We start from the raw sequence: 23127 nt of genomic DNA, 5'->3' as shown, positions 1-23127 counted from the left end.
GAGAGTAAGCCGGCCCGAACTCCAGGCACGCTTCATCAACAGAGAATGCGTGCAGGTCCCCCACCCTCTTGATGGAGGCCAATGCAACCAGGAGTGCCGTCTTCATAGACAGAAACTTTAACTCTACCGATTGCAAAGGCTCAAAGGGAGGCCTCTGCAGAGCACTTAAAACTACTGAGAGGTCCCAAGAGGGTACGAGGGGAGGACGAGGTGGATTTAGCCTCCTCGCTCCCCTCAGGAACCTGATGACCAGGTCATGCTTCCCAATGGACTTATCTTCTACTGCATCATGAGACGCGGCAATGGCCGCGACATAGACCTTAAGGGTGGAGGGCGACAGCCTACGCTCCAACCCATCCTGCAGAAAGGAAAGCACGACACTGATCGAACATCTCCGGGGGTCTTCTCCGAGAGAAGAGCACCAGTTGACGAAGAGGTTCCACTTCAACGCATAAAGGTGTCTCGTGGACGACGCTCTAGCGGAAGTGATGGTTGCCGCCACCGCAGGTGCCACAGAGTGCCCCGGCTCTGAGTGAGTAGATCTTGTCTCAGAGGAATAGGCCAAGGAGGTGCTGTCGCGAGGAGCATGAGTTCGGAGAACCACGTCTTGGTGGGCCAATAAGGGGCTACCAGCAAGACCTGCTCCTCGTCCTCCTTGATCTTGCACAATACCTGTGCAAGGAGGCTCACTGGGGGAAACGCATACTTTCGTGGGCCCCGAGGCCAGCTGTGCGCCAGTGCATCTGTGCCGAGCGTGCCCTCGGACAGGGAGTAAAACTGGGCGCAGTGGGATGAGTCCCGGGAGGCAAACAGGTCTATCTGAGCATCCCCGAACTGGTCCCAGATCAGCTGGACCGTCTGGGGATGGAGTTGCCATTCGCCGGAGATAGGGCGGATCCGTGACAGCTCGTCGGCTGCCAGGTTCCGGTCTCCTGGAATGAACACAGCACGAAGGGACCTCAGGTGCTTCTGACTCCATAGCAAGAGGTGGCGGGCGAGCTGCGACAACTGGCGCGAGCGTAGACCCCCCTGGTGGTTGATGTATGCTACAGCAGTGGTGTTTTCTGAACGGACAAGTACATGTTGACCCCTGAGCAGCGCTCGAAAGCGGTGCAGGGCCAGGCGTACTGCCAACAGCTCGAGGCAATTGATGTGCATGAGGCGCTGGGGTCCTATCCAGGAACCCGCGGCTGCATGCCCATTGCACATGGCACCCCAACCCGTGGTAGATGCATCCGTGGAGACAACGAGATGCCTGGAAGCTCGCTGGAGCGGGACACCGGCCCGCAAAAAGCTGAGGTTCGACCACGGGGAAAAGGTACGGCGGCACGCTGGAGTCACTGGAACTCGAAGCGAGCCGCGATGCCATGCCCACCTCGGGACTCGATCGCGAAGCCACAGCTGAAGTGGTCTCATATGAAGCAATCCGAGCGGCGTTGCTGCGCCTGCGGATGCCATATGCCCCAGGAGCCTCTGAAAAAGTTTTAGTGGAACCACATTCTTGCCTTCGAACTGTCGAAGACAAGTCAGCAGTGAGTGCGCGCGCTCGTTCGTGAGCTGCGCGGACATGGCGACCGAGTCTATCTCCATGCAGAGAAAAGAGATCCTTTGCACGGGGCAAAGTTTGCTCTTCTCCCGGTTGACCCGAAGGCCCAGACGGGCTAGGTGCCGGAGCACCAGGTCTCTGTGCTCGCAAACCTGTTCTCGAGAGTGTGCCAGAATTAGCCAATCGTCGAGATAGTTCAGGATGCGAACCCCTTGTTCGCGAAGGGGAACAAGGGCTGCCTCGACGATCTTCGTGAAGACGCGTGTACTGATATGCCTGGCCTTCGAAGGCAAACCGAAGAAACGGTCTGTGTCGAGGCAATATGGAGACATGAAAGTACGCGTCCTTCAGGTCGATCGCTGCAAACCAATCCTGAGGCCGTATGCATTCGAAAATGCGTTTGGCTGTGAGCATTTTGAACGGTAGCCGATGAAGAGTACGGTTTAAAATGCGCAGATCCAGGATCGGTCGTAACCCACCGGTCTTCTTGGGGACAATGAAGTAGGGGCTGTAAAACCCGGACCTCAACTCGGCTGGAGGGACCGTGTCGATTGCACCCTTCGCCAGCAGGGTTGCAATCTCCGCTCTCATGACCGGGGCATTGCCACCGACCAAAGTGGAGCGAACTCCCCTGAAACGGGGAGGAGACCGTGTGAACTGAATCGCGTCGCCGAATCTGATCGTTTTGATGACCCAGCGGGACAGCCCGGGGAGCTCTAGCCAAGCTCCCAGGAAGTGAACCAGCGGGGTCATGCGAACCACAGACGTCCCCCCGGAGGGGCAGCGGGGCGGGGAGACTGGCAAGCGCTCGGGTGTTACCCCGTGCGGATGCCCAGTCGAGCCCCGTTCCCCGACAGAAGGGACCAGGGAAGGACCAGCGTTCCACTGGGGTCTGTTCTGTCGGGGGTCTGGCGAGAGAGGGGGAGGGGAGGTGCGTAGTCGAGGGACGACACACGCTCCCTTCCGCACCCTCAGGGACAGAGAGGAATGAGAGGGTCGCCGCGCTGGGGCGACGAGCGTACTCATTCCAGTCTGTGTGCTCAGTGATGATGTTAAGTCTTTCTTTAACCAACTCAGGGTGCTGCCCACCCGTGGGTGAGCAGCGGGGAGCTGTGAACAAAAGATTCTCCCCCGGCCCTCCACCGGGGGAAGGAGGGGGCCTGCTACCTCCTCCTGAGAAACACTCAACTTCATCACTGAGCAGCCCGTCTCAGGAACGCCGCTTCGCCTGGCGCTTAGCGGGGCGCGCGGCCTGAGGGGGCTGCGACGCATGCCTGCGGCCTCCTCCACGCCGCGTCCCGGGTGAAGGCTGCTGCTGGGGACGCGTGGAAGGGAGGGGAGCCGCAGGGGGGCGTCCTCGGCGGCGAGCAGAGGAAGGCGTCTGGGCCAATGGCTGGGTGGAGGCAGTAGCTGACCGTCGGGGCAGAATGTGTTTAATGGCCTCCGTCTGCTTCTGGGCGGTCGAAAACTGCTGGGCAAAGTCTTCAACCGCACCGCCAAACAGGCCAACCTGGGAGAGGGGGGCGTTGAGCAGACATGTCCGCTCAGCGTCCTTTGTGTCTGCCAGGTTGAGCCATAGGTGGTGCTCCTGGACCACGCTAGTGGCCATCACCTGCCCAACGGAGCGAGCAGCCACTTTGTCGCCCGGAGAGCGAGGTCAGTGGCCGCTCGCAGCTCATTATAAGCCGCTGGGTCAGTCCCGCCCTCGTGCATGTCCCTGAGCAGTTTGGCTTGAAACACTTGCAAAGTGCTCATGGCATGCAAAGCAGCGGCTGCCTGTCCCGCCGCTCTATAGGATCGCGCCGCCATAGACGACGAGAACCTACAGGCTTTGGATGGGTGCTTAGGAGCCCCACGGGAGGAGGCGCTCTGCGGACACAGTTGCATCGCAACAGAGCGCTCCACCGGAGGGATCCCAGCATACCCATGGGCAGCCGCGCCGTTAAGGGGAGGAAAGGCGGGGGAGGCTGGAGCGCGCTCTCGAGAGGTCAAAGGAGCCTTCCAAGTGTGCGTCAGCTCCACATGCAGCTCGGGAAAAAATGGAATTGGGTTCGGCTGTGGCCTTGCGGCGGCAGCTTTCCCCAAAAACCAATTATCCATCCGTGAGAGATCGGGGCAGGGCAGAGGATTCCACTCCAACCCGATACTCACGGCGGCCCGAGATAGCATGGCCGTCATCTCGGGATCAGACACGGGCAACGCTGGCGCTCCCGAGGGAGGCAACGCAGCCGCATCCTCACGTTCCGAAGACTCAAGCCCGCCCTGTGATGCCACGATCGACATCGCGTCATCCTCTGGAGCGCCGAACGAAACAGACAGTACCTGCGAAAAGGCAGACACGTGAATCGAAGCAGAGCTCGCTGGCTCTGACACTGGGGCAGGGGGTGTGGCCCGAGGTTCACTCGTCGGGTTTTTGTTCCACACCGTCACCGTCAGATCACCCTGTCCGCGAGTCGAAGAGCTTCTCGAAGAAGAAGCCGAACGAGTAGCGGACGCGGGGACTCTCACTTTTGTTAGATCATTGAGTCTCGATCGCAGTGTAGAGATGGTCATATCCCCACAGAAGGAACATGAGTCATCCACGAACGCTGCTGCTGCATGCTGAATGCCCAGGCAAACAGAGCAGCGATCGTGACCATCAGAGGACGACATGAATCGACCGCATCCAGAAGAACACGGGCGAACCATCTTTAAAAAGACGTGCCACGTGCAGCTCTTTCAATAGAGAGGAGGAAATTCACTCTTTCAGCGCTGAGGCGTCCAGGGAGAAGCGCACAGTCTGGCAGCCCACTGCTCAGATCGCAGGCAATGCAGAATCTCGCTGGGTATCGCCGTCACACCAACACTGAAGAGGAGCTCGTCTTGAAGAGTCTTGTCAGTGAGAATGGCTTAGGAGTGAAGAGGTCTCTTGGCTCCGAAGCGAAAACATACTGCGGTTGCGTTCACTTCCTCCTTTTATACTCATGGAGTAGGGCGGAGTACGCTATGCAAAATTCCGCAGCCCCAAGGCATTGCATGCCATTGGCTCGTGATTAAATACTCGACGAGGATTGGCTTTCTATGCGAAACCCCCAATCTCCGTCACTTCTGACGTAACTCGAAGTGACTACGAAAGGGAACAGATTACTAGGAGGTGTGATCGGAATATTCTGAAATAGGTACAAAAATTTCTGTAAAATATTTATTTTTAAAATATTAATTCTTCCTATTAAAGACAACGGTAAAGAAGCCCATCTTTCAACCAGCATCACTGTATTCTCAAAAATTGAATTATCATTTTTTGTTACTATATCTTCCAGTTTTGGAGTAATTTTAATTCCCAAATATGTAAATATTTCCACATTATTAAACATATCTACCTTACTGCTAGAACTTTTCCTTTCTTCTTCTTCATTGAGCAACATAACTGAAGATTTTGAATTATTGTTCCGATATCCTGAGATTTCCCCAAATGTCTCTATGATTTGAATTAAAGCCGGAATGGTTGAATCTAAATTCTTTAAAAATAATATAACGTCGTCAGCAAATAGCGCTATTTTATGTTCACTACCAAACATTTCTATACCTTTTATATCCCTTTCTTTTCTAAAAGCAATTGCCAAGGGTTCAATAGCCATCAGAAAGAGGAGAGGTGAAAGAGGCGATCCCTGTCTACATCCCCTAGAAATATTAAATGATTTTGATATAAAATTATTAGTTAAGACCTCTGTTGAAGGATTCTGGTACAACAATTTAACCCATTTGCAGTATTTTTCTCCAAATCCAAACCGAATTAGAACATCAAACAGAAAATCCCATTCCACCCTGTCGAATGCCTTTTCTGCATCTAGTGCTAGTAATGCAGTATCTTTCCCCCCTTTTTATTGATGCAGGATATTTAGCACTCTTCTTACATTATGACATCCTTGTCTATTTATCATAAAACCACTGTGATCCATCCCTATGTCGTAAGACGCTACAGTTTCTAATCTTCTTGCCAGTATTTTGCTCAGGATTTTAGTGTCCGAATTGAGTAAACTTATAGGTCGAAAGTTTTCACATTTATTGTTGGGGTTTCCTGGTTTAGGCAATAAGGTAATTATAGCTTCATTCAAAGACACAGGAAGTTTATTCTCTTCAAAAGCTTCTACTAGCATGTCTAATATAGGTCTTACTAATTTATCTTTACATTTTTTATATATATCTATGGGAAGACCATCAGGTCCCGCCGCCTTCCCCGCTTTCATCAGATTGATCGCCTCCATCACCTCTTGTAAACTAATGTCTTTTCCCATTTCATCTTTATGTTCTTCTGGTAGGTAACTCCAAATTATCCAAAAAAGTTTTTTGTATTTCTGAACCCGAAGTACATTCAGAATTATACAGTTTCATATAATATGATCTGAATAAATTATTAATTTCTTGTGGGTCAACAATAGTATTACCGTCCGAGTCTTCAATCGAATCTACAGCCCTCTCCATTTGCTTTTTCTTTATTTGCCATGCCAACACTTTACCTGTCTTTTCGCCTTGTTCATAAAATGTTTGTTTCAGCTTTAATAACTTAGCTACAGTTTTATTTGCAGAAAATGTATTATATTTAGATCGAAGCATTAATAGCTGTTTGTTTATCTGCACATATCGAATCATTATGATATACTTCATTTTCCAGCTCTTTAATCTCTTTTTCCAAATCTTGTAACTCCCGTCGAGATTTTTTACTTTTCGCACTACAAAAACTAATAATTTGTCCCCGAATAAAACACTTAAATGCCTCCCACCGAATTCCTGCTGAAGTTTCCAATTGATTTGTTTCAAAGTAATTGTCAATTTGATTACCCAAGAACTCTACAAATGCCTCATCCTTAAAGGGACTTTAGCCTTTTCACCTTACCCACCAGAGTTAGATAAGTCCATACATACCTTTTTCATCTCCGTGCGTGCTATAAGTCTGTTTGACGCACCCACCGCTAGCCTAGCTTAGCACAAAGACTGGATGTGAATGGTTGCAGCTTTCATACTAATCCAAATGAGTGACAAAATAACGCAATTGTTTTCCTATTTACATGTTGTGATTTGTATAGTCACAGAGTGTACAAATAACAAAGTCCAAATGAGACACAGACATCTTTTAACCGTATAAAACCTGGGAACTATTCTCTGAAGGCGAAGCACTGCTACTTTGACGGAGTAATAACCGCATCACCGGAGACACGCCGTGGTGAGGAGCGGAGAGTTCGCTCAGAGTTTGGGTAACAGAGTCAGCAATTTATAAATAGTAAAAGCGTAGTTTACAGTCATGGGTTTTCGCTCTATTGTAAATAGCTGCGACTGTAAACAGGGGAGGTAATACCATGTTTCACAGAATTCCAACTAAAAACGCTGACTGGATGAAGAAATGGCTAACTTACCTACTCTGGATATTGATCCAAACACACCTAAATAGATTATCAAGGGACATTATGTTTGCTCGGTACATTTCAATGAGGACGACTATTTTGAAAAAATGGAATTTGCCACACGGACCATAATGTGCTGAAGGATACGGCCATCCCATCGATAGCACAGACAGGACAAGTGGATCACCTGCGGCTGAGGTAAGTGTTCTGTTATGTTTCTAGATGACCTAATGTAACAGTGCCATTAGCCAGATGATCTAATGTAACGTTAGTGACACTATTATATGATTAGGGTATGAATATGTTTTTATCTTGATGCGGCGCGGACGCGCTTGGAACAAAACGAGCGCGTTAAACTTGCACCCTGCGCGCCTAGTTGCCTAAATTTGAAATAACCATGGAAATAACGAACTTGAGCGTGCAAAAGGGTACGATAGGCTGTGAGTTCATTGTGCAAAAACAATTTGTGCTATTACTTTCCCCTTATTCTATCCTATAGTAATGCAATTATACTGTATATTATGCTGTTGAATAGATTTGGTTCAGCTAATAAATTGCATTTAAAATATATTGATTCCTGTAATAATAATTATTTATTCATGTTCTGTGATATTTATAAATCTGGATGCGTTTTTGGTTGGAATTCAATGAAACATGGTACTGCATTACCTGGTCTCCCCTGTTTATTGTCACAGCTCATACAATAAAGCAAACACCCATGATAAACTATGCTTTTCTATCTAACGTTAGTAATTGCGGACTCTTTACTCCAACACTGAGCGAACTCTCTGCTCCTCGTCACGGTGCGTCTCAGGTGATGGTTATCACTCTGCCCAAGTAGCAGTGCTTCGCCTTCAGAAAATATAGTATTTATTCGGTTAAAAGATGTCTGCCTCATATGGCCTTGATATTTGTACAGTCTGTGACTATACAAACCACAACATGTAAATAGGAAAACGTTTGCGTTGTTTTGTCACTCATTTGGATTAGTATGAAAGCTGCAACCATTCACATCCAGTCTTTGTGCTAAGCTAGGCTAGCGGTGGGTGCGTCAAACAGACTTATAGCACGCACGGAGATGAAAAAGGTATGTATGTGTCACAGGTCGAGGGGAGGAACGCTCGGGTGACCAACCACCCCCCTCTAACTGAGTCACCACCGTGAGGAGCCGACACCACAGGCACACAACAGAGGACCCGGAGACAGAGATAAGTTTCAAAGGAGTAACAATCTTTATTAAACCAAGGGTTTCTCACAGTTCAAGATACTCTCGTCGATGTACGATGATGGAGCAGGGGGGTTGAAGCTTACTTCTCCCCAGCGGTGCTGCAGACTTCCAGACCCAAGAGCAAGTATGGCAGGTAAGGATTCTTCACGGTACAAAGTACTCTCGTTGGTGCACAGTAATGAAGCAGTGGATTAAAAGCTTACTCTTCCCCCAGCAGTGCTGCAGACTTCCAGACTCAGACAGTAAGCATGGCAGGTTAGGATTCTTCACAGTACAGAGTACTCTCGTGGGTGCACGATAATAAAGCAGTGGATTAAAAGCTTACTTTTCCCCCCAGCGGTGCTGCAGGCTTCCAGACTCAGACAGTAAGTATGGCAGGTAAGGATTCTTCACAGTACAGGGTACTCTCTCTCTTCAGTTCCCAGTATGGCGACAGTGGGTCAAACGATTACTTTACCAGCGATGCTGTATGCTTCTGGGCTCAAACAGTAAGTAGAACAGGTGAGGATATTCACAGTACACAGTACTCTCTCTTCAGTTCGCAATAGGGAGACAGTGAGTCATAAGGTTACTTTACCAGCGATGTTGTGTGCTTCTGGGCTCAAACAGCAAGTAGAACAGGTGGGGATCTTCACAGCACAAAGTACTCTCTCCTCGGTTCACAGTAGGGCGACAGTGGGTTAAACGATTACTTTACCAGCGATGCTGTATGCTTCTGGGCTCAAACAGTAAGTAGAACAGGTGAGGATATTCACAGTACACAGTACTCTCTTTTCAGTTCACAATAGGGAGACAGTGAGTCATACGGTTACTTTACCAGCGATGCTGTGTGCTTCTGGGCTCAAACAGTGAGTAGAACAAGTGAGGACATTCACAGTACACAGTACTCTCTCTTCAGTTCACTGTATCACTCTGGGCTTCTGACGGGGGTAGATATAATAATCCTTCCACGAACATGTAAGCATGGATAAGGGCCACTTCTCAACAAAGACACAGCACACTTGTGTTCACTTCAATTCCACAGCAATAAATCAATGTGTATTAATAAGGCAAAAGCACTGCAATTCACTCACACGATAGGGTTGAACAGAGGCCCCACTCAGTCCGTTGCGCTCGTTTACAGGGGTTTCACTTTTAATTCCTCCTCATCACACTCTTGAAACACATAGCTCCTCCAACAGTCAGATCCACAGTCACTATATCCTCTTCAAGCGGTTCAAATGTCCATAAGATGAAAACAATTCACTTATCTTTCCTCTCTCCTTCCACAGCACAGATCCAGTCCTAGCTCTGTCCAGCAGTCTTCCCACAAACGATCACTCTGACCCAGCAAACTCGAATGGGCGATCACCACACCCCAACGATTTTCCAAGGAAGCCTGTATCCAGCACTGCCCAGAGTCAACCCACTTTAATGTCTGATCTTGTCAACCCTTTGGAATCTTGACACACTGTACACTCACCGACCGCGGTCCAAACACTCTCTAAATGCCCCTTTTATATCGTGGCTTATGAAACAGGAAGCCTGTGTAAGCGCCGCTTCCCTCTCTCTCACACCTGCAATGCATTAGCGCTAATCAGTATGGGCATGTTTCCATCACACCCGGAACGGTAGTGGAGTGTTGCACCCAATACGCTCCCCTAGCAAACTCGGGACTCTCAAGAAGGTTCCATTTACTGAGCGATTTTGTCACCCGTGACATATGGACTTATCTAACTCTGGGGGATAAGGTGAATAGGCTAAAGTCCCAAAAAGTCGGAGTGTTCCTTTAAGCCAACTTTGCTGGAATCGCCATTTAGGGGGATCTTTAACTAATTTTGAATCGGCATATGACAAAGCCACTGGTGCATGATCAGAAATGACAATACTAAGATAATGACAATCTATACATTTTGAAAGCAATTGGGCTAACACAAGAAAGTAGTCTATTCTAGAGTAAGTTTGGTGTGTTGCCGAATAGCATGAATATGCAGTCTGTTTTGGATTGAGGTGCCTCCATATATCTACTAAATTAAGCTCTCCTATAAAATGTAGAATCTATTTCCTAGAATTCACATGTGCGGTATCGACTCCCGTAGATCTATCTTTTCCTGGATCAAGTGTACAATTCATATCTCCCGCAATTATAACCTGACCTGGTAATGAAGCCACCATCAGAAATATGTTGCTATAAAATTTAGAGTCATCCTTATTAGGGCCATAGACATTTACTAAATGTATTATCTCTGTTACCAATCTTCCCTGAATAATCACAAATCTGCCAGCTGGTTCCTTAATAATATTATTTACTTGAAATGGCACAGTTTTATGTATTAATGTAATTACCCCTCTGGCTTGTGTAGTAAAACATGCCGAATATACCTGTCCTTGCCACCTTCTGTCAATTTTGATCACTTCCTCCTTAGTCATGTGTGACTCTTGCAAGAATACCACATTTGCCTGTATCTGCTTAATTCTAGTCATCACCTTTTTTAATTTCCCCAGCCCCCTGCAATTCCATGATAGAAGCTTAATCCCTCCTATCTGTGCCATTTTTTGTTTTAACCATCCACATTACCTTGAACCATAAATTTTCCAAAATAAGAGGCCAAACCTAAAATAACTAAAACAAAACAAATAACATAAAATATGAACTTACCCCAGCATTTTCCATGCTTCCCTGATACCATCTGTATCAGTAACCCCATTCCCTACACTCGACTTCTTAAATGGTCTTCTCCTATTTGTTCTGTTGTTCAAAAAAATGAACACCAACACCTCTACGTGGTAAAAAATACGCTGACAGTCTGTCTTATATTTCCAAGAAACATTTTTCCGACTATATACAAATTAAATTACTATAGGCTACTATCTTCAAACTATTATCTTAAAATAAAGTCAAACTTTCACTGTGTCAGTCATTTCTTTTTTCAAATATTATAGCAAAAGCGCCCTCTTCTGAACCTTAAATGCATTAACTTAAACTTCAAATAATTAACTAGCTACCTTTATTTAAAAAAAGAAAGAAAAACTTAAATATCTACTTTGAACGTATAGGCTACAACCTAGCGACAAAGAGAATAAACTACTATTTTACATTTAGTCCTCAGTACCTCGCATTAATACTTCAGTTTACTTGTTCTCAATTTGTTCCATCTCTTTATTTATTTCTTCTGGACTCGATATCTCAGTTCACTTGTCCACGACCTGCTGCATAAATTTCTCCACTTCTTCTGGGCTGTTCATAATCATAGTACGGTCTCCATGTGTAAGAAGCAGTCGAGCAGGAAAGATTACTCTGTGTCGGTTGATTCCTTTGTCACGCAATTTTTGACGGACAATATCGTACCTTCTTTGTTTCCTGTGAAGCTCTGCCGACAAATCCGGAAAAAAACGAAGATTGGAACCTTTGTATGCAATTGCTCCCTTACTCTTTGCAGCCTTTAGAACCTGTTCCTTCTGTTTGAAATTTAGGAACTTCATTATGACAGTCCTCGGCTGCACTTTACCATCTTGTCCATTTTTTTTACCTGAGCTGGGTATTCGATGGGCTTTCTCTATTATCAATGGTGTAACGCTTTCTCCCAACTCCAGAGTCTCTGGTAGAAACTTTTCCAGAAAAGCACACGCATCCGATCCCTCTTCTTTCTCCGGCAAGCCAACCAACCTAAGATTATTCCTCCTACTTCTGTTCTCCAAGTCAATTACCTAATCAGCCATGGATTTGATCTGTTTTTCCAGCGTATCATTTCTGACCTTCAATTGGACGATTTCGTCCTCTGTCCCTGAAATTCGTTCCTCCGCCTCTGTCAATCTCTCTTTGACATCCACGACCGCCGAAAGAATTTCGTCCACCTTACCGCTTACTTGTCTTTCCATTGCTTTAAAGGCCTTCATCATCTCCGCATTACTAGGATTCTCGTTTGAGGCCTCCCCCCCCTTCTTCCTCCATCTCTTCGTGCTCGCTCAGGCTTTCAGGTTCGGATGGCATAATTTGTGATTCCGCTTCCGATCTCCCTTTATTTTTCATCTTTTTCTTCGACGGCATTGTTTTAGTAATCACTGTAGCTATTCCACTAACTTAAATTAAGTATCTTAAGTGGGTTCAGAAGGATTGATTCTAGCCTAATGCACGAGGGTTGAAATCTGCGACTTGTTACGCCACCGCCATAACCGGAAGTCACTCTATTAAATCTTCATACTCTTTACCATTCCGCTATCAGGTTTGCCATAAATGCTCCTTTCAATACACATTACTGCACTTTATATTCATCAGTCAACTGGCCCTCCAACGCATTCTCATTCTTTAATGTCATATAGAACGCTATATGCAAAACGGCACTATACTACGCACATGGCACCCGTTATCGTTAATATAACACGCGGTGTGAGGGTTAAGTTTAGGTGTGGGGTAGGGTCTACGTGTCATATTCACGCTAAAGGATTTATGACGTCTTGGGTTCGAGTGTTATATTAACGATAAAGGGTGCCATGTGCGTAGTATAGCGGCGGTTTTGCATATAGCGTTCTATATGACGTTAAAGGATGAGAACGGGCTGGGTCCTCCCTTCACCAATTCTTTTCAATCTGCTGCCACTCACGGCTGGAACGCTCTGCAAAATATTCTCAAATTAGATAATCTAATTTCAATTTCATCCTTTAAAACTATTATATCACCCTTGTTCATAGACATATGCAGTTGCTTCTCTAAATAATAATTTTGTGTCATCTACTGAGTTGTGTTTTAAATTGTATTTTATGTAATTGCTAACCTGTATGTATTCCTAATGTACTGTATTTATTTTAGCCCTATTTCCTTTTCCCTAAGTGGTTAGTCCACTTTTCAGGCCGCCATTGTAAATAAGAACTTGTTCTTAATGACCTGCCTGTAAAAATACCTAACACCTCTGTTTAGTACCACGGTACAACAGTGCTACGCATGCTATCAAGAGAGAAACTCGCAACTTAGAGTGTAAATGGAAACAAACTAATTTAGAGGTCTTTAGAATCACGTGGAAAGACAGTTTGTCACGTTATAAAAAGGCCCTAAAAACAGCCAGGGCTGAGCATCTCCGCAAACTAATCGAAAATAACCAAAATAATCCAAGGTTTTTATTTAACACCGTGACTAGACTAACAAATAAACAGACATCACCAGAGCAAAATATACCGTTACAGTTTAGTAGTAATGATTTTATGAATTACTTCAATGCGAAAATAGAAAGAATCCGAAACGCAATTATAAATGTACAATCGTCTATGGTGTCTTTTGATTCAGCTTCAATTTTGGCCCCTCTAGAACAACTAAACCGCTTTACAACGATAGGACAGGAGGAGCTAAATAAACTTATCATTGCATCTAAACCAACAACTTGTTTATTAGATCCAATACCCACTAAACTACTGAAAGAACTATTACCTGTATTGGAAGAGCCTCTCCTCAATATTATTAACTCGTCTTTATCTTTAGGTCATGTGCCAAAAATATTCAAGCTGGCTGTAATAAAACCTCTCATTAAGAAACCGCAATTAGATCCAAATAACTTGGCAAATTACAGACCCATTTCAAATCTTCCATTTATGTCCAAAATACTAGAACAAGTTGTGTCCGCTTAATTGTGCTCTTTTTTGCAAGAAAATGATATCTATGAAAAATTCCAGTCAGGATTCAGACCGCATCATAGTTGTCAAGAAGAGTCAGAAGCGTGCAGATCCATGTGCAGTTATATTTATTAAGAATAGTCAGACAGGCAGAAGTCAACGATCGGCATACAATATAGAGCAGGAAATCCAGAGCATAAACAATACCAGGCAGAGGTCAGGACAGGCAGCAACAATCAGAATCCAGGGATAACAGGCAAGGGTCGGGGCAGGCAGCAAACAGAGAATCAAAGTCCAGGAACAGTCGAGGGTCGATAACCAGAGAATCCAGATAATCACAGGGAAACCGCTCAGAAATGTTGCCAGGGCAAAACAAGACTTCGCACTGATTGAGAGTCAGAGAGCAGCTTATATGGAGGGGTAAATGAGGAACACCTGTGTTGGTGATTAGACCTAGGTACGGGGCATTATGGGAAATGGAGTTCGTGGGAACCCTAGTCTATCTGGAGTGCCCTCTGGTGGATAAATAGGGCACTCCAGCTGGTAACCGTTACATAGCCCCCCCTTTAAGGAGCGGATTCCAGACGCTCCTTACAATGTCCAGGAGAGATGTGGAGGACCAGGCCCGTGGAGCGGAAGAGGACCTGGAGACTGTGGCGGAGCTGGCTGTGGACGTGACCAGGGCGGAGTTGTGGGACCCTCGGGCGTCCACGGCGGTGAAGCTCCCTCAGGCGGCCACGGCGGTGAAGACCCCTCAGGCGGCCACGGCGGTGAAGACCCCTCAGGCGGCCACGGCGGTGAAGACCCCTCAGGCGGCCACGGCGGTGAAGACCCCTCAGGCGGCCACGGCGGTGAAGACCCCTCAGGCGGCCACGGCGGTGAAGACCCCTCAGGCGGCCACGGCGGTGAAGACCCCTCAGGCGGCCACGGCGGTGAAGACCCCTCAGGCGGCCACGGCGGTGAAGACCCCTCAGGCGGCCACGGCGGTGAAGACCCCTCAGGCGGCCACGGCGGTGAAGACCCCTCAGGCAGCCACGGCGGTGAAGACCCCTCAGGCGACCACGGCGGTGAAGACCCCTCGGGCGGCCACGGCGGAGCAGGACGAAATGAAGGCCATGTCTGTATCGCCTCCATGGCCCTCACAAGGTACCTACTGCCCCCCCCCCAAAAAATACTTGGAGAAGTCCACAGGGAATTGAAGGGCACAGCTTGAACAGAGCTTGAAAGGCACAGGCAGAGCGAGGCGCAGAGGCGGGGCTGGTAGGGCGAGGCGCAGAGGCGGGGCCGGCAGGGCGAGGCGCAGAGGCGGGGCCGGCAGGGCGAGGCGCAGAGGCGGAGCCGGCAGGGCGAGGCGCAGAGGCGGGGCCGGCAGGGCGAGGAGTCCTGGTAAGCTCACCGAAGCCTGGCGAACTGAACGAGCCCTCCTTCTCCTCCTGCGGCGGCGTTTCACTTGAACTGAAGATTCAATCACATGAACTGAAGACTCATGATGACTCACTTGAACTGGAGCTTCATCACTCGCGAGGCTTGAGTGAAGTGCAGGCTCGGCAGGGCTGACGGTCTCGGACTGGACGGTCTCTGGCTGGACGGTCACTGGCTGGACGGTCTCTGGCTGGACGGTCTCTGGCTGGACGGTCTCTGGCTGGACGGTCACTGGCTGGACGGTCACTGGCTGGACGGTCACTGGCTGGACGGTCTCTGGCAGGACGGTCACTGGCTGGACGGTCACTGGCTGGACGGTCACTGGCTGGACGGTCACTGGCTGGACGGTCTCTGGCTGGACGGTCTCTGGCTGGACGGTCTCTGGGAACGCCCCCTCGGCCTTCTCCTCAAAGCCCACAGTAAAAGATGATCCGCTCAACAGAAGAGCCAGGTCAATGTATTGCTCTAAAGTCCCGTGAGGATCATGCAAGGGCATGAACGAACTGAGCGGTTCAGATAGTCCTCCACGAAAAAAGATCATTAAGCATACCTCATCTAGGCAGGTCAGGTGAGCCAGCTCTAAAAAGTCAGCAACATAATTCTCAATGGAATGATCTCCTTGACGGAGACGCATAAGCTTGACTGCTGGATTCATGACGATGATGGCTGCTGGATCTTGTGTAGGCGAAGTCTTCTGTCAAGAAGAGTCAGAAGCGTGCAGATCCATGTGCAGTTATATTTATTAAGAATAGTCAGACAGGCAGAAGTCAACGATCGGCATACAATATAGAGCAGGAAATCCAGAGCATAAACAATACCAGGCAGAGGTCAGGACAGGCAGCAACAATCAGAATCCAGGGATAACAGGCAAGGGTCGGGGCAGGCAGCAAACAGAGAATCAAAGTCCAGGAACAGTCGAGGGTCGATAACCAGAGAATCCAGATAATCACAGGGAAACCGCTCAGAAATGTTGCCAGGGCAAAACAAGACTTCGCACTGATTGAGAGTCAGAGAGCAGCTTATATGGAGGGGTAAATGAGGAACACCTGTGTTGGTGATTAGACCTAGGTACGGGGCATTATGGGAAATGGAGTTCGTGGGAACCCTAGTCTATCTGGAGTGCCCTCTGGTGGATAAATAGGGCACTCCAGCTGGTAACCGTTACAATAGTACAGAAACTGCGCTAGTTAAAATTACAAATGATTTACTTTTCACTAGTCCTACTTGATCTCAGCGCTGCGTTCGACACTATAGATCATAAAATACTCTTGGCTCGACTACAAAACTACACTGGTGTCCAGGGACAGGCATTAAGCTGGTTTAGATCGTACTTATCGGACCGTTATCATTTTGTCATTTTGTTAAATGGGGAAAAATCAAAGATAACGTCAGTAGACTATGGAGTACCGCAAGGATCGGTGTTAGGCCCTTTGCTATTCTCAATATATATGCTGCCACTTGGTAATATTATAAGAAAGCATGGAATTAATTTCCACTGTTACGCTGACGACACTCAATTATATATTTCATCACGACCAGATGAAAACACTAACTCATCTAAATTGACAGAGTTTCTCAAAGATATAAAATGCTGGATGACACGTAATTTTCTGCTATTAAATTCAGTTAAAACGGAGGTATTACTTATTGGTCCAAAAAACTACTCACAAAACCTCTGACAAAACAACTTTAATATAGACGGATGTCCTGTTACTTTTTCCACTACAGTAAAAGACCTGGGTGTTATACTAGACCGCAACTTGTCTTTCAAAAATCATATTTCATATGTTACAAGAACAGCCTTTTTCCACCTTAGAAACATTGCTAAGCTACGTAACATGCTATCTATTTCTGATGCAGAAAAATTAGTTCACGCATTCATGACCTCGAGACTAGATTACTGTAATGCTTTATTAGCCGGTTGTCCTGCATCCTCAATAAACAAGCTACAGTTAGTACAAAATGCAGCTGCTAGAGTTCCTACTAGGTCAAGAAAATATGATCATATAACACCGATTTTATCATCTCTACACTGGTTACCTATTAAGTTCCATATCAACTACAAAATACTACTACTGACCTATAAAGCCCTAAATGGTTTAGCTCCTATGTACTTAACGGACCTTCTTTCGCCCTACAATCAACCGCGTTCCTCTAGATCAGTGTTTCCCAACCCTGTTCCTGGCGGCACACCAACACTGCGTGTTTTCTTTGTCTCCCTAATCAAACACACCCGATTCAACCCATCAGCTCATTAACCCACCTGATTATGAGCTGATGGGTTGAATCAGGTGTGTTTGATAAGGGAGACAAAGAATACACGCAGTGTTGGTGTGCCGCCAGGAACAGGGTTGGGAAACACTGCTCTAGATCACTAAACTCAAGGCTTCTGATCATTTCTAGGATATCTAAGTCCACTAAAGGAGGGAGGGCGTTCTCGCATTTAGCTCCAAAACCCTGGAATAGCCTTCCCGATACGGTCCGAGGCTCTGACTCGCTGACACAGTTTAAAACTAGATTAAAGACGCATTTCTTTAGTCAAGCATTCACATAATGCTTACCTTTTAGTCCTCTGTTATGCCATACGGAACCGTTTGCCACTGAAACTGCTTAACGCACCAGTGGGGCTCGACAGGCTTTTAGACAAATGGGTCGGCGCGTATAGTTGGGTTGCGGAGAGTTTGTGAGATAGTGGTTTTCTAACACCGACTCCTGTATAATGGAAATCATTATGAACATCAGCTATGCTAATTATTTCCCATCTGCCTTTCTGCTGTTATGTAAAAATGGCGTTCATCTGGTCCAGTTTTGTATCCAGCCTCTCATGGGGATTCGGATGCCCCAACGCCTGTGATGAGAAGACCAACGCCTGTGAAGAGACGACTCAACGCCGGCGATATGTTATGGCGCCGTTTTATATATAAACAATATTTAATATTTATATATAAACAATATGAATTTTAGCCAGAGGAGAACTGGCCCCCGACTGAGCCTGGGTTCTCCCAAGGTTTTTTATCCATCCAATCTGATGGAGTTTTGGTTCCTTGCCACTGTTGCCTTGCTTTTGGCTTGCTTAGTTGGGGATATTTAATAATATTATTGATCTGTGTTGTACTACTTTCATGTTATCACTGTCAAGCTGCTTTGATACAATCTGTATTGTGAAAAGCGCTATAACTGACCATTCAGTCTTTGATATCATTCATATATTCTCATATATATAACTTGGCTTATTTAGAGGTTTGGGGAAAACATTTTGTGTTATAGGTTCACGGGCGTAATTTCCTATGGGGACAGGGGGGACATGACCCCCCCACTTTTCAAAATCTAGTTTGTGTCCCCCCCCCCCCCCCCCCCCACTTTCAAATTCATTTGATAATTTTTAACTAAAATGAATTAAGTCACCTGTTGTTTCTGTCGTTTCATCGCCGACTGTGCCACAACCGCTATAAAGCCCCGTTCACACTACATGCGACCAAGTGACACGATACCATTCATTTTCAATGGTGAGTGACGCGACGCGACAAAGTTGAGAAATGTTTAACTTCATGCAAATGAAGAGCGATTTTCGCAAGCGACAACCAATAGGAGTGAAGTCAGTGGAGCGCATCACTCTTTAGTGCTGAGTCTGACCGAGAAGCTCATTTTAGCAGTCAGAAACTGTCCTATAATGGATGATATATCTCTGTGTACATACAGTGGTGTTCACTATACTGATTCTGTAAATGAATGGTTTTGGGAACCCAGATAGACCGGTTTTTGCACATTTACTGCAGTTAAATTGCCGCGATGGAGCACTCACTGTTTCTCGTTCATCTTTAATATTATGCATTTTATACTGATTCCATTTATATTTAGACTTTTCCTTCCAAAATATTTGTTTGTAGCGGCAATAAAACGCATTTTTTGTCTAACATAGAGTAACTTCCGTGAATGTCACTCACAAACATTACTAGGCAACCAACAGTGGGAACGCCCTCCAGCGCAGCCACTGGTGACCTGCAGCGACAAAGTCGCGTGTAGTGTGAACGGGGCGTAACTGCTCATTAGAACTTTCAGTGAGCTATTTTTAGAGTGTGCACGCGATGTTCCTGGACGTGGACGCGCGCATCAACATAGGCTCGGTCCTGCAGTTGCGGCACAGCACAGTCAGCGATAAAACACCACAAACAACAACAGGTGACATAAAGCTAGCGTCATGTGATCCTGCTCTTATTCATTCAAATGCTTTTAAACCATTTATGCGTGACAAAACAAAAGAGAACGTGCTGCCATGTCCTCCTGTCCTGATACACACACACAAGCACACACACACGACGCGCGCCAGTATCGAGTTCTAATTTGCCGCTTGAACAAACAAAAACACGTATGACAAAATGTCAGTTTTGTCGAGTATCCCCACAAGAACAGTCTTAAATTAGTTAAATAAATTCTTAAATGAAAGTAAAGAGTAGTGAGAAAATGAGATGCATGAGATCCTGTCAGCATAACACTTAAAGTGACAGCATCCATTAATTCTCTCTGTCAGTAAACCAAAGAACAAAGGGAACAGAAAAAAAGTACAACTGTTCTTGACTAAATAATGCTTGAAGCTGTTTATAAGTTCCCTTTCGTAGTCACTTCGAGTTACGTCAGAAGTGACGGAGAATAGGGGTTTCGCATAGAAAGCCAATCCTTTTCGAGTATTTAATAACGAGCCAATGGCATGAAATGCCTTGGGGCTGCGGAATTTGCATAGCGTCACTCCGCCCCATCCCGTTGGTATAAAAGGAGGAAGTGAACGCAACCGCAGTATGTTTTCGCTTCGGAGCCAAGAGATTTCTTCACTCCTCAAGCCATTCTCACTGATTCAAGACTCTTCGAGACGAGCGTCCTCTTCAGTGTTGGTGTGACGGCGGTACCCAGCGAGACTCTGCATTGCCTGCGATCTGAGCAGTGGTCTGCCAGACTTTGCACTTCTCCCTGGTTGCCTCAGCGCTGAAAGAGTGAATTCTCCCGTTTGGGAGCGAGGTTTGCGGCAGGCTCGCAGCTCGCTTGGTCCGTCCCCCCACGAGGGACATCAGAATGATCAGATTCGGCTACGCGACTCAGTTCGCACGGTCTCCTCCCCGTTCAGGGGAGTTCGCTCCTCTATGGTCGGTGCCAATGTCCCGGTCATGAGAGCGGAGATTACGGCCCTGCTAGCGAAGGGTGCAATCGAGACGGTCCCTCCAGCCGAGGTGAGGTCTGGGTTTTACAGCCCCTACTTCACTGTCCCCAAGAATACCGGTGGGTTACGACTGATTCTGGATCTACGCATTTTGAGCCGTACTCTCCATTGACTACCGTTCAAAATGCTCACAGCAGGATTGGTTTGCAGCGATCGACCTGAAGGACGTGTACTTTCATGTCTCCATTTTGCCTCGACACAGACCGTTCTTCGGTTTGCTTTCGAGGCCAGGCATATTAGTACACGATTCTCCCTTTCGGGTTAGCTCTGTCACCTCGCGTCTTCACTAAGATCTCCGAGGCAGCCCTTGTTCCCCTTCATGAACACGGGGTTCGCATCCTGAACTATCTCGACGATTGGCTGATACTGACACACTCTCGAGAACAGGTTTGCGAACACAGAGACCTGGTGCTCCGGCACCTAGCCCGTCTGGGCCTTCGGGTCAACCGGGAGAAGAGCAAACTTTGCCCCGTGCAGAGGATCTCTTTTCTCGGCATGGAGATAGACTCGGTCGCCATGTCCGCGCAGCTCATGAACGAGTGCACGCACTCACTGCTGACTTGTCTTCGATAGGTCGAGGGCAAGAGTGCGGTCCCACTGAAACTTTCAGAGGCTCCTGGGGCATATGGCATCCGCGGCAACGCCGCTCGGTTCGCTTCATATGAGACCGCTTCAGCTGTGGCTTCGCGATCGAGTCCCGAGGTGGGCATGGCATCACGGCTCGCTCAGAGTTCCAGTGACTCGAGCGTGCCGCCAAACCTTCTTCCCGTGGTCGAACCTCAGCTTACGGGCAGTGTCCCTCTTCAGCGAGTTTCCAGGCATCTCGTTGTCTCCACGGATGCTACCACGGGTTGGGGTGCCATGTGCACTGGCCATGCAGCCGCGGGTTCCTAGACAGGACCCCAGCGCCTCATGCACATCAATTGCCTCGAGCTGCTGGCAGTACGCCTGGCCCTGCACCACTTTCGAGCACTGTTTAGGGGTCAACACGTACTTGACAGTTCAGACAATACCGCTACAGTAGCGTACATCAACCACCAGGGTGGTCTACACTCACGTCGGTTGTCGCAGCTCGCCCGCCACCTCCTGCTATGGAGTCAGAAGCACCTGAGGTCCCTTCGTGCAGTGTACATTCCATGAGACCGAAACCTGGCAGCCGACGAGCGGTCACGGGTCCGCCCTATCTCCGGCGAATGGCGACTCCATCCCCAGACGGCCCAGCTGATTGGGACCAGTTCGGAGAGGCACAGATAGATCTGTTCGCCTCTCGGGACTCATCCCACTGCGGCCAGTTTTATTCCCTGTCCGAGGGCACGCTCGGCACAGATGAACTGGCGCACAGCTGGCCGCGGGGCCCACGCAAGTATGCGTTTCCCCCAGTGAGCCTTCTGGCACGGGTGTTGTGCAAGATCAAGGAGGACGAGGAGCAGGTCTTGCTGGTAGCCCCTTATTGGCCCACCAAGACGTGGTTCTCCGAACTCATGCTCCTCGCGACAGCACCTCCTTGGCCTATTTCTCTGAGACAAGATCTACTCACTCAGAGACGGGGCACTCTGTGGCACCCTCGTCCCGATCTCTGGAGGCTACACGTGTGGCTCCGGGATGGGACGAGGAAGGTTTGAGTTCGCTGCCACCTCCGGTACGTGCGCTCCGTGCCTACGTCGACAGAACGCTGTGTTTCAGGACCTCAGACCAGCTGTTTGTCTGTTATGGGAGAGCCAGAAGGAAAGGGCTCTCTCAAAGCAACGGCTGTCTCACTGGATAGTGGACGCCATTGCTTTGGCTTACCTACAGCAAGGTCGACCGTGCCCCCTTGGTGTGACGGCCCACTCCACTCGGAGTGTGGCTTCCTCTTGGGCTTAAGCGCATGGCGCCTCGCTGACAGACATCTGTAGAGCTGCAGGCTGGGCGACACCAAACACCTTTGCAAGATTCTTAATCTGCGAATTGAGCCAGTGTCCTCTCGCGTACTCGCTTCCGCCGGTACTGGACCTGCTTAGGTGTCTTCGCTTGCTCGCCATTCCACTCCCCAGAGACTGGATAAGTGCGATATTCCTCAGCTAAGTCTTCCGTTGAAGCCCTGAGTCCTCCAGCACCCAGGATGCGTCACTTCTGACGTAACTTGAAGTGACTACGAAAGGGAACGTCTCGGTTATGGATGTAACCCTCGTTCCCTGAGTAGGAATACGTTACGTTACGTCTCCTTGCCACTTCTGCTGTACCGCTGGGTAGACGCCGGAGTTCAGTCTTGGCTCCTCAGCGAAGACATACTGCGGTTGCATTCACTTCCTCCTTTTATACCCACGGGGTGGGGCGGAGTGACGCTATGCAAATTCCGTAGCCCCAAGGCATTTCATGCCATTGGCTCGTTATTAAATACTCGAAGAGGATTGGCTTTTTATGCGAAACCCTCATTCTCCGTCACTTCTGACGTAACGTCTCCGTTCCCTACTCAGGGAACGAGGGTTACATCCGTAACCGAGACGGTTTGTTTCAAGTTCATTTAAATTATATGTTGTTATATTTTTGAAGCCTAATAAATGTTTAAAATTTGTGAATCATTTTTATCGAGACATCAGTAGCTATAATATCAGTGATACTGGCCTTCATTCATAAACAGAAGCCATTAAACAATTATTTTAAAGGGTTAGTTCACCCAAAAATGTAAACTCTGTCTTTAATTACTCACCCTTATGTTGTTCAACCCTGTAAGACTTTCGTTCATCTTCGGAACGCAAATTAAGATTAAAATAGTCTGAGTGAC

At 47.7% G+C, this 23127-nt stretch overlaps 1 long non-coding RNA gene across 1 annotated transcript; it reads right to left on the bottom strand.

The window, feature by feature from the left end:
* Window positions 1-8133: 8133 nt before the first annotated feature.
* On the bottom strand, window positions 8134-9617 carry LOC148997394 (uncharacterized). Its single transcript, XR_016168953.1, has 2 exons — window positions 9226-9617; window positions 8134-9129 (listed from the first exon to the last, which is right to left on the bottom strand). It is a non-coding gene; the product is annotated as an uncharacterized LOC148997394 (long non-coding RNA).
* Window positions 9618-23127: the final 13510 nt, after the last annotated feature.

Source organism: Pimephales promelas, chromosome 2 (genome assembly GCF_988280905.1).
Source record: "Pimephales promelas chromosome 2, fPimPro1.hap1.1, whole genome shotgun sequence".
Classification (NCBI taxonomy): domain Eukaryota; kingdom Metazoa; phylum Chordata; class Actinopteri; order Cypriniformes; family Leuciscidae; genus Pimephales; species Pimephales promelas.
This window is presented reverse-complemented; position numbering and strand designations above follow the sequence as displayed.